General features: G+C 40.7%; 1 non-coding gene across 1 annotated transcript; it reads right to left on the reverse strand.

The window, feature by feature from the left end:
- Positions 1-709: 709 nt before the first annotated feature.
- trnal-uaa (transfer RNA leucine (anticodon UAA)) lies at positions 710-792 on the reverse strand. Its single transcript has one exon. It is a non-coding gene; the product is annotated as a tRNA-Leu (tRNA).
- Positions 793-12,226: the final 11,434 nt, after the last annotated feature.

Raw genomic sequence — 12,226 nt, forward strand, 5'->3', positions numbered from 1 at the left:
TTTACTTTATAATTTGCAAAATCTTTTCTATCAAAAACGCTTACAGGTCCTGCAGTCAATCAGCCTTTCCCCATCTCACAGAAAATCCTTTTGCAGAAAGGCACTTTGACAGCTGCAGCTGTGAATCAGGTGTCTCACAGAAAGGTCGGCAGACAGGCCCTGCGATCATGTCTCAGTGTGTAGAGACCAGGCAAGTGCATGTAGCTCAAAGCTGACAGGTATCCCGCTGGATGAGTCCCTGCGGGCGTACGAGCAGGCATATGCCTGTATAGCTCAAAGCTGACGGGCACCCAGCTATGTGAGGCCCTGAACACACGCAGCCCCTCCTTAGCTCAGATGCAAGTTTTGTGCTTTTTAACTTTTGAAGTTAAAGGATTTTAGGTAATGCGTGTAAAGCACAAGATAACTAGTTCGATATAAGCCTTGTAAAAATCACACAGAGGTAAATAGTATACAGCAATTCCCTTTTAAATCATGTATAAAAAATCTATCCTTTGCTTTATACTGTAATTATAATTAAAATTATAATTTATATAAAAAAATCTATTTAAACAAACACTTTTCTATCAAATATCTCCCATTTTAAATAATCAAGTACATTTATGTATTTTCAGCTGAGCTAAGGATCCACATTGCGGAAGCATTTCGCTTGACTTTCTGAAAGTGAGAAATTGTACCCAGACACACAGTGAACACTTGAATAACCAGCTACCAGAAGTGGGGATTGAACCCACGCGGGCATTTGCCCATTGGATCTTAAGTCCAACGCCTTAACCACTCGGCCATTCTGGTGGCAGAAAAAAGTGCTTTAAACATTCTTTCGCCACTCCACGAATACTGCGATTGTTTTTCAGCTCCTTCACAAACATGTGTTGACCCCCTCTCCAGACGTGGGAAGCCAGAAGGGGCGATTCACACTTCAGCGATCACAGCAGTGCGACCTGATCAAGCATTTTGCTGATGCAAGATACGGTTCAAACATAAATCTTTTAAATCAGGTCATATCTTCTGGTGGTCAGTGTAAAGCGATCTTACAAATGGTCAATCGGGGGGGCGCACACCTGCTTAAAGCAATCTCCTTATTACAAAGGTGGCTTTTAAAAAAATACCGTTCTTTTCGGTGTATAGGGGTTTAGATATAAGCCTTCGGCCAGACACCGACCCATTACACAGCTGTCCGTTTAAAATGGGGGTCAAAGGGCACACATTTGCTAAAACAAATCACTGTCCACAATGCCCTGCTCTTTTCTGTATATATAAATAATCGTTCAGCCAGACTCCGTCCCATTACGCTGCTTGCCGTTAATACTGAAAGATGACAGTTTTCTATTTTTTTTATGGAAAGGACTAAATGAAATATAATTATTGTTAATACAGACTATTCTCCCGAGAGTCCCGACAATCAAGATCACGGTACATCATATTATTGATTATTATACGCGTCAAACGAGAATGCTTTAAAAAACGTATGGCTGAATCCTTAAATTTTATCCTTAGGTCAATATTTCCCAGTTGATTCTCTGATCTATTACTTTTTTTAAAAAATTATATCTGTTTAAAACGAGAGGGGTCTGGGGGTTTAAAATCCAAAATGATCATAGGTTACCGTTAATTATTATGCTCAGTACCATCTCTCTGTATGTGTAGGCGCGCTCGTCTGTATAATATAAGTTGTAGCATTTTCTATCTATCTATCTATCTATCTATCTATCTATCTATCTATCTATCTATCTATCTATCTATCTATCTATCTATCTATCTATGTGTATGACGGTTAAAGTACAAATTCATATTACTGAATTAAGTAATATTAGTTTTTTTTCTGTTACTGAAACGGGCATTCCAATCAATTTCGACATAACAAGATGTCAGTATTCTGAACTACTTACATAAGGGTCCGCTTGTGAAATGCTTACCCGTTCGAGACAGGCTCACGCAGTAGCCGGTGATTCTCTGCAGGGGCCCGCCTGTTTTTAAAATCTGATATAACGAAACATTTTTGCTTTATAAACTCTCATTTGGACAAATGGATGGAGCCAGACTGACTGAACCCTCTGTTTATCTACAGACTGCCGATGGGTTGACGGTGAGGCTTTTCGATGCCCCGATTGTAATCGTTTTTGCTGATCAAGGATTAGCTTCGAGCTCCACAAAACGCGTAAATTTAATGAAAAGACGCATCAGTCTGAAAGCATCTGCGACGTCCTTAAAATCTGCGCTCTCTATTACCAGAGATACAGCTTGAAAGCCAAGTCAAAACCATTTCCTTTTTTGAATCCCTCATTCGGACTGTCCAAGGCCATGTTTTCATGTTCATTGGCCGTGTCTTTGTAAAAAAGATCCGCTGCCAATTGAGAAATGAGAGTTTCATTGCTGTAATTTAGCAGTCCTTTGAAAATGGCCCTGTATGGGTAAAGGCTGGAACTCTGTGATATTAAGCGATCTCCCAGGGTCACATCCACTTGTGAAAATAAACCGGCTATCGGATAATTAACAAAGGATACCTTGGCCACGGGGGCAGGATTAGTTCCTTCGGCCTTGACGATTTTGCATCTGACGTGTAGAAGCGTGTTATTCAGGTCCAAGTAGTCTTCACCATTCCCAGGAATCAGAAACTCTAACAGCGCAACTTCAGATAGAGCTGAGAGAGGTAGTACCTCGACATAGATGCTTTTTTCTACGCCAGTCTGAGTATAGGGCACCGTAAACAAGTCCAGTTCCGATTTCACACACTCTTGAGGCAATCAATGTACGAAAGACATTTTGAGTTAAAAAATGTTTTTCGATTTCTTTTTTCTGTGGGCGCCAGACTTATCCTTGTGGCGGAGAGAAGAAATGCGTGTCTTTTTGATGATCAGGTCTGCGCTTCACCTGGGAGGTCTCTTACACTTAGTTTTCCTCATCACCATCAGCCCCGAGCTCTGTTGATTTTGTTCGCTTCCTCGAGTCATAGCTCTGGACACGGCCCCAGCCACTACGTCTTTGACAATATTCTTAGCGGCTGCTTTAATGTGTGGTTTGACAATTTTGAATCCTCTTTTCAAAAGAGTCAAAGCTGTTCTAAACAGACCACGAAATATACCACTAATCCCAGAACCGTACATCACAGGAGCCCCAGCGAGCCCGGGGAGTCCGTTGCCAGCTTGGGATTCATAATAATATACATAAGGGGTAGGGTCCTGGTAAGTTCTTATCTCTGTATTAGTCGTGCATACACCGCTTAGCGGGTCTGAAATGTAACTTGACTATGACCTTGTCAAGCTGAAATGGAACCGATTTGTTCTGATCCGTCTTTATTTCAGTGGTCAAAGTATCAAACTGAGAATTGCTGACCGGAGCGTAGTGCGGCTTGTCATAGGTGATTGTGGTAATCTTATTCATCTCATCCTCAATATGTACGCATCTCAAGAGAGGTACGTAGCTGTCTCCGACTCTTTGGTGAGACACAGTGTCGCTGTAAACGTACACGGTATAAAACCCCACTCTGATTTCCGCGGGGTGAGGAGCCCCATTCACAATGCCCATGGTTATGTCCAAATGAGCTCCTAGAATTAATCCCAACTGCCCACTGACATGAAGAGTTTCATCCTTTGCAGAGTTTACGACATAGAATCTTCATTCCAGCACACTGTAGCGGAATCTCATGGTGTTTTCCGGTATCACAATGATTGCTGAACCGGCCTCAATGAATTTCGGTTCTTTCATTGCAACATCATTCATCTTGGATGTAACTTTCTCAAGGCTAGAGTAAGATCCTGCAGGAATAGTATAAAATCTTGTTATTCGCAGGGACACAATGATAAATTCATTATCTGGTTTGTCTAGGGTATTCCAGGTGTGCGGATACTGAATTTCGGCCAAGCCAACTTCCCAGTTGCCCTGTAGTTCGATTGGGGCAGCCAATTTGATGGTAAAATTGCCAATAGCATTGTTAGGGAAAACATCCCTGGAAGAATTGCTGGGAAGAACAACGTAAAAGCTTTTTCTCTCCATTGTAAACACACAGTTAATGAAATACTGTTTTTGATTCTCAGTATTTAACGTCTTGCGCGTAGCTTTCAGGGATCCAACTGTTAAACTTGTTGGGCCATCCGAACCATTTCACCAAAAGATGCTTTTTTCTATTGATATTTTTTTCGCCAAAATTTTTTCAATCCTGAAGACATCTGTACCTCGAATCTTTTGTATCTCAGCGTCATAAAAGGATCCTATAATGTCTTCACTGTCATAATCTTTGAGCTTGTAGACAGGCGGATCCCTCGGGAATAGTTCAGAAACTGTAAATACCTTGTCTGGAAATGTTTGTTCATATCCCTTTGTAAAAGGATTCTGGGATTTTGACACTCTCACCGTTATTTTATATTTTGGGGGCTTGTGGGTTTAGTTAGGTCGTATAATGTTTTAAAGACTTTCCAAGAATTGGAGCTATTCACTTCAGCAGGGGCCATTTTTATGCCTCGTGATAACTCAGATTATAAGATTTCACCAAATCCTGTAGCCCTTGCAGATAGGACCGGGTATTGCGGGAGCTGAAATAACGCCACATTTTGGTCTTCTGAGTTCGGTTGAATCTCTCAACCACTGAAGCCTTTAATTCACTAGCGGTGGTAAAATGTTTTATACCATGTTTATTTAGCAAGCTTTGAAATTCTCAATTAAGAAACTCTTTACCGCTATCGGTCTGAAGTTTGATGGGAACTCTACCTTCCTCCAAAATTTCTCGAAAAGCCCTCGTCACTTCTTTACCTGTTTTGTTTTTCAGAACCCGGACCCAGGCATATTTAGAAAGAATATCTATACAAGTCAATAAATACTTGAAACCTAGTCGGCCAGGTTTGTCATGTCCGCAAGACTGATCTGCCATTGTCCGTCTATATTGGAAACATGCACCTTATTCCTTTTAAAATGGATTCTGGCCGGTTTATGTATGTTTTTTCCAAGACCTGCTCCCTCGCTGGTGAACAGACACTGACACAACTTATCAACTTAGAAAACATTTATTTAGTAATCTGAGTTGTTCAGACTGGTATGGCCTCAGGTTCAGAATTACCAGCAAGTTCTGCCACATCAGCATATTCCAGGTCATATTCACCCCCTCATGATCAAGGTTATGCTTACAAAACTCATGTGCAATACGGCGGGTTACAGAGTAGGAGTGTTCATCCATTTCATAAAATGAGTGCATTATAGCATCACGAAAAGAGTAGGTATTTTCAAGTTCATCAACAGTCTTTTCAATCACCACATGTGTTTTGTGAAACGGAAGTAAAATGTTATAATACCGCAGAACTTTCACAGCAAATTGTTTCAACCAAAACTTGCGGAAACCTTCAGAAAGCGTCCTACACGGTAGGCGCTAGCAGGTTCACTGAGGCAGAAATGTCTTGTCTGGCTGGGATGGTCTATCTCGCAGCCTTGACATTCTTTTTTCTGGTCGTGGTAGACAATAATGTTCAGCAGAGACGTCAACAGCCCTTTAACAAGTTGCTGGGCCTTATTCCAGGTTTCAGGCAGCACACCATCAGGACAATCCATATCTGTCTCAGATAGTCCGATCGACACTGGTTCCTGTGGAACTTGTCTGTTCACCCACGGTTGTCCTGGAGCTAGGTAAGAGGTATCCGTCTGAGCACCATCAGCGGAGACGGGGGTAGACATTACCGGTTCTGGAGAATGGAATAGACTGTCTGCCTCAATGTCTCTAGACCAGAGACTGTAATCAGGCATTACGCTAAAAAACAGTGGGTCAGATTGTTGGTTGTCCTGAATGCAGTTGATCTCGAACTCCCTGTCATATTTATAGTTATATCTGACCCCTGAGGTTGTTACGCCGACAGCCGTCATTTCAGAGTCTGTAGCAGCCGATATGCGGAAACTTTAAAAGCTTCAACGAGTTCTGAAATTGCTGGGTCCTCGATCTTGGCCCGGCTGATAACAGGCTGAGTATTTATTGTAAAAGCGAGGGGCGTGGCATAGAATAAAGGTGGGGTTTCCATTTTGTCATCGCTCGATTCTATCGATGTTTCAGGCAAGTTAGTCTGTTACTCGTCCGCCACTTCAGCTTTCAGAAAGTCATGCCTTGAATACTAAAGGCGGCGGGTAGTTTTCCTTTTCGTCATCACCTGATTCTGCCCGTGTTTCACACGACTTAGTCCGATCCTTGTCTGCCACTTCAGCTTCAAGAAACTCGGGCAACAAATATCTTTTAACTCCTTTCCAATGGGCATTTAAATAGACCCTGCGGATCCGACGCTTCACTGGGGCATTGGTAATAGATTCCATTTCTTCAAAGAGTCTTTAGAGCCGAAGAAGATGAACTGCTTTTTTATGCACAACTTTCAAAAGGGAGGGGACTTATTTGAACGTGTTCTTTTCACCTGTCAGAGGCGGGCAATTCATGTCTGGACATGTCGATCTGACGTCGGGCTCATGGCAAGGTCTTTCTTTTGATATAAAGGACCTCGGGAGAAGGGTACAGGGAGGGGATTGCCAACCAACAAATAGGTGTTGACAGACCGAAGGGGCAGCATCCGTGAAACTACTCTTGACACAAAGCCTGACCAATCAGATGGAGGTGGGGTGAATTAAGGTGGGATCAACACCCATCAAAGTGCTCTTGACTCAAAGCCTGGCCAATCAGATGGAGGAGGTGGGAGTCTGGGCAGGACATACATTCATTAAAATGCTCTTGACACAAAGCAGGGCCAATCAGGCGGAAGGGGTGGGAGTCTGGACAGGGTCAGGGAGGAGACAAGTTGTAATTCATCAATCAACCATTTCACCCATTTTATTAGTAACTTGGGCAGGAATGAGCAAACATTTGTAATTCTTACTGAAGCACAAAACCACAAAATAAGATTTATCATGTTTCATCAAAATCTTGGAACAGTGATATCCATACATCGTCTAGATCTAAACACTAGCGTGGAGAGTCGCTGGCATACTGAAGAGTCTATAGCTGCAGGTGGAAGCTGCCGTTTGCTGTACTTTGTATATAAGAGCAAGATCGAATGTTATTTACCTATTTATCCTGATTTATTTACTTACTTCCTACAGCGTAAAGTCACAAGTAGACTGCAAAGCTTCCCGTGTACATATACAAAGTACAGTCACGACAAAAGTGCGACGTGCATTCTTTCTCCGATGTAGAACGTCGTCGTCATCTGAGTTCACCTCTGTTATAGCGCATCTTTATATGAAAACAGCAGTGTCAGATTGGGGGGTGGGATCGCGAACACGACTGAGAGAATAAAACTGAATAAAAAAAATCAAAGCTAACCTTTACAAGTAACATAAATTTACACCGGCTGTTACAGACTCAAATCAAATGTATGTCTTTATTCTAAGATAGTAAGAATAAGAGCAGCTCACTTCTCAAAACGGAGTCGTCCAAGGTTGAACCCGTGAAGTTTGGATTACCAATCAACAGTTGATACCGTTGTGCCACCGAAGCAGTCGTAGCAAATGTTGCACCCTAACGCGGTTTCTTTTTATGCAGTTATATTCTTGAATAGAAGCACACTTGTTCTATTATATTTATACTTTTTGTGAAAATGTTTATTTGATATTTGGACTTCAGGCTTCACACATTAAACACTTCATGTCTACATTTTGTCAATTTTTACTAAAACCTGAAAAATGTTTCTGTTCTAACGATGTGTTTATATAGATTGTTGTAGACACGGAACACACATGAAATACATGTGTTCCAAATAACCCTATAGTATTTATAAAAGGTGTCATTTTGCTTGACTTCTCACTCTATACAACACTAAGCAACTGACAAGCAGGTAAACAGACTTGAGCTGAGAAAACTGTGCAGTGGTGGGGGGATGTGATAGCAGGCTGCTTGCTGCTTATCTGCACATTTACAGGACAAAAGACGCTGATGGAGAGGTGCAAAGCGATTTAAGATGGGACGGATCTACAAGTTTTTTTGTAGGCTCTGGTAATTCTAGTGTTAATTTGTCTGTGCCTTTCCCAAGATGTTTTCTGAAAATGTATGAGTTTGTTAGGAGTTTTTTCAACCAAAGGGTTCTGCATTTGAAATTACTTTGAATCCATAAAATGTTGTTAAAAAACTGGAATATTTTACTGTCCTTTCCTCAATACAATTTTGTTCATCATGGGTGCCACCATTTAATGGAGCAGTTTTTGCCATGTTGCTATGAACCCAGAATTGCACATCTGGTGGTATCTTGGGGTTGTGAGTATAAAGAAACAAACATTTCCCTTTTATCTGACTTTAAGGAGTAAAACAAACAAATCAGTGCATTATTGTTTAGATTGTCATGTCATGTCTTTTTCGAACCCACCTAATCAGACCAGGATCACGGGGGGGGGGCGCTGGAGCTTATCCCAGCAGGATCAAAGTCAGGAGAGGGTGCCAATCCATCATAGAGTTCTTTAGATAGTTTACCTGCTAGATTAATCCTTCCAAACTCATATTTGACTACAATTCTGTTTTTGACTTCCTGCGTATGAACTGCTACGCATGTGCATCTAAGTATCTCCTTGCTGACTCATTCAAGGTAAACGGTAACCCACCAGGGTGAGAGGGGGCGCTGTTTCTAACTCCAGCTCCTTTTCTCCCCACAAATCCCAGAAACCAGTCAAAGGAAAGGAAATTAGCTCCATCTCTTCTGGTCCCCCCATTATAAAAAGACCGGGTGCCTCCACTAATTTGTCTTTTAACACTAGAATTACCAGAGCCTACAAAAAAACTCGTAGATCCGGCCCACCTTAAATCGCTTCTTAAAACCTTTCTCACCTCTCCGCCAGCGTCTTTTGTCATCTAAATGTACTGATAAAGACAAGCTGCCAGCAGCCGGCTATTCCATCCCCCCAACGACTTAGAATGTAAACGAGCTTTTCCCAGCTAATGCCTTGATTGATTATCTGGGAGTGAAGTGGAGTTTTAGAGTAGAAATAATAAGATTGTTATTTGGAACACACGCATTTCATATGTGTTGCATTTCTACAGTAATCTGTGTAAACACATTTTTAAAACAGAAATGGTTTACAATATTCTAGTAGCAAATGACAAAATGTAGGCATAAACTACAGTATATAATGTATGAAGCCTGAAGTCCACATATCAAAGAAACACTTTCACAAAAGGTACAAAAAAAAGCCACCGCCAAAAAACCCGTCTTAGTGTGAGACATTGACATGACTTAACTATCATTGCTTCCGTGGCGTAACAGTATCAGTCGCTGACTGGGAATCAGAAGGTCATGAGTTTGATCCTGCACAACTCCCATTTGAGAAGTGTTCTTATTTTCACTATTTTAGAATAAAATGATACATTTGATTTCAGTCTGTAACAGCCGGTGTAATTTATAATATTTGTAAAGGTTAGCTTTATTTTTTTTAAAATTCACTTTTCATTGTCTCAGTCGCGTTCAGGATCCATCCCTACCACCCCCCACCTGACACTGCTGTTTTTACATAAAGACGCGCTATAGTTCTGCAGTGTATCACGATACATACGACCACGTGTTTTTTCCCCCCAGTATTGCCAGTCCCCACGTGTTGCTGTATGCTGTTTCTTTTGTACGCCAGGACATGCAGAGGAAAGCATAGTAAAGAGCAGTAACTTCAGCGCTATATGCAATCATCAGACACTCCCCATCTGACACTGCTGTTTTCACATAAAGACGCGCTAAAGCCCTGCAGTGTACTTGTGACTGCATTGTCGTACCAATGCTTGCGAACTGAAGTGTCTGCATGCACTTTTCGTGGCATTATACGTGTATTTTTTGAGCATGCCCATGTAGCTCAAACACAGGAACATATGTTGATGTAAAAGTATAACAAAACAAGTGCACTTTTATTCAAGACTATAACCGAAGAAAAAAGAAAGCAAGTTACAGTAGGTGGAATGCTAAGAACTGCTGATTTCCATTCTGTGCTATATAACTGTTAACATTTGAAATCTGATGATTGCATATAGCGCTGTCTGATTAAGTGTGCGCAAGAACATGCAGGTAGCCAGTTTGCTGAGTGCTACAACACACATTTTAAAAAAAGAAAGAGACAATATATGTGACGTTTTGAAGAAATCATTTTATGACGCGAATAGTACCAATCAGAAAACATCGTCGAAGTAATGCAATATTATTTGAAAACGAACAGCGTCAGATCGGGTGTGAAGTTATACTGGCGCTGTTTGAGTCAGATCAGAAGCTGAATAAGCTGAAAAAGCGCAAGTACAGCGCAAGTACAGACACAAATCAAGTGCATGTGTGTACTGTATAATATTAACAAAAAGAGCAGCTTACTACTGAAAATGGCAAATATAGGAGTGAGTGGGGGATCGAACCAGTACTCTTGATTACACTTGGTTTGCGTCTGTACTTGCGCTGTTACTTAGAGAGTCAGATCGGGGGAGGGGTGATGTTAGAGCGGGTGAGCTCATTCAGTGCTGCAGAAACAACGCGCATGTTGATTTTTTTTTCTTTCAGTACATGTGCCTTCCCTGTTTGTTTGTATATCTCTGCCTGTCTGTCTCTGTATTACGCAGTGCTCTGTCTGTCTGTGTGTTATGGGATCTTGAAAAAAAAAAGTTATAAGGACAGTTGTTCATGTTAATTGCAGTCTCAATTGTTAAAAAAATATTTTAAAAGGAGCATCCCACATGAAAATATAACGATCTCATTAACTGACAGTGCATTAATTTACAAATTTTATGTCCGTTTGAGGTTAAAAAGAAAAAAAAGAAGTAACACTTCATCCCCAGAAGGGAATTGAACTCATGTCTGTGAGACACAGCCAAGCTATTCCACTCTGAGAGGCAAATCTTAGCGCACTACGCCACAGAAGCTGTTATACAGTTTGTGAAGCTTTTGTGGAAGTGTTTATTTGATCTTAGGAACTCCGGCTTTACACATTCTATAGTTTATGCCTACATTTTGTAACATTTATTACTAAAATATGAAAAAGTTTCTGTTTTAGCAATGTGTTTACACAGATTACTGTAGAAACGGATCACGCATGAAATGCACGTATTCCAAATAGCGATCTATTATTTCTATTCTAAAACTCCAGCAGTTCAGTCACTCCCAGGTAATCAAACAAGCCATGAGCTGGGAAAACTTAGTGAACGTTCTGCGACGGTGGGGGATGGAATAGCTGGCTGCTCGCTGCTCCTCTTAATCGGCACATTTAGAAGACAAAAGAGAGGTGAGAACGGTTTTAAGGTGGGCCGGATCTACGAGTTTTTTCGTAGACTCTGGTAATTCTAGTGCTAATGAGACCAGTTCTGACAAGTGAAAGCTCTAGGAAAGCCTTCCTTTGCTTTGTCAGATTGAATTAACGCTGAAGCTATTTTCTGTTTTGTTCCCTTATATTAAGTGTTACCAGACGGCACCTGTTTAAGCTTATCGAGAGATTTCTGAGAATTAAAAGGGATTACCCGGCTGGTGCCCCAAATATTTGTGATTTGTTCCGGCTTTGTTTGAACTTGAGTTCGGCCAGCTCACAGAATTTTGCCTGCATTTTTTGGTTCACCTTTTGTTCTTGTCCTTTATTTAACTTATTTTCTGCCTTTCTTGTTTCTGTCAGAACAGTTATGGATGGTAAGTTAACAGTAAAACACTGAAGCTCTGAAGCACCTGAGAAGTCCTATGTGGCCTTTTTTTGTCAAGATACATAACACGCCATTTGTAAAAAATTAAATACCCATAAAATTACCACAGAATTTGTAATGAAAAAACAACTCCCATGACAGACTATAAAAGAAGATAACTGAATTTAATTTCACAATCCCAAAGGTAAATAGAAAAAAAAACATTTAGAAATGAACACAAATCTACAGGTGACAAGACAATATAAGCTATCAAACGTATCTGGTTAGCCAATAGATAAGTTGTCCCAGTCTTATTCAGATACTTTTGAAAGTTATCAGTGTTTCAACTTCAGGTACATGAGTTAATTTGTTGTTCCACACTCCTGTAATCCTTCCAAGATTCCTTATTGAATGCTTTTCTTAGTCTTCTCTACCAATATATTTTCAGAATTTCAGAATTTGAATCAATATTGAATAGAAAAAATGTTGCAATATTCATCTAATCAATGCCTTTCACAATTTTATAAACATAGATGTGGTCCTCCAGCTTTACTGAATAAATTGGTTGATTTTCATCTGCAGCAAAACCTCCCGATATGTCCTCCTACAGGCATTGTATGGTTTAAGTATAATATTCCTGATTTTACTTGCTACATT

The sequence above is a fragment of the Erpetoichthys calabaricus genome, chromosome 4 (assembly GCF_900747795.2).
Source record: "Erpetoichthys calabaricus chromosome 4, fErpCal1.3, whole genome shotgun sequence".
Lineage (NCBI taxonomy): Eukaryota > Metazoa > Chordata > Cladistia > Polypteriformes > Polypteridae > Erpetoichthys > Erpetoichthys calabaricus.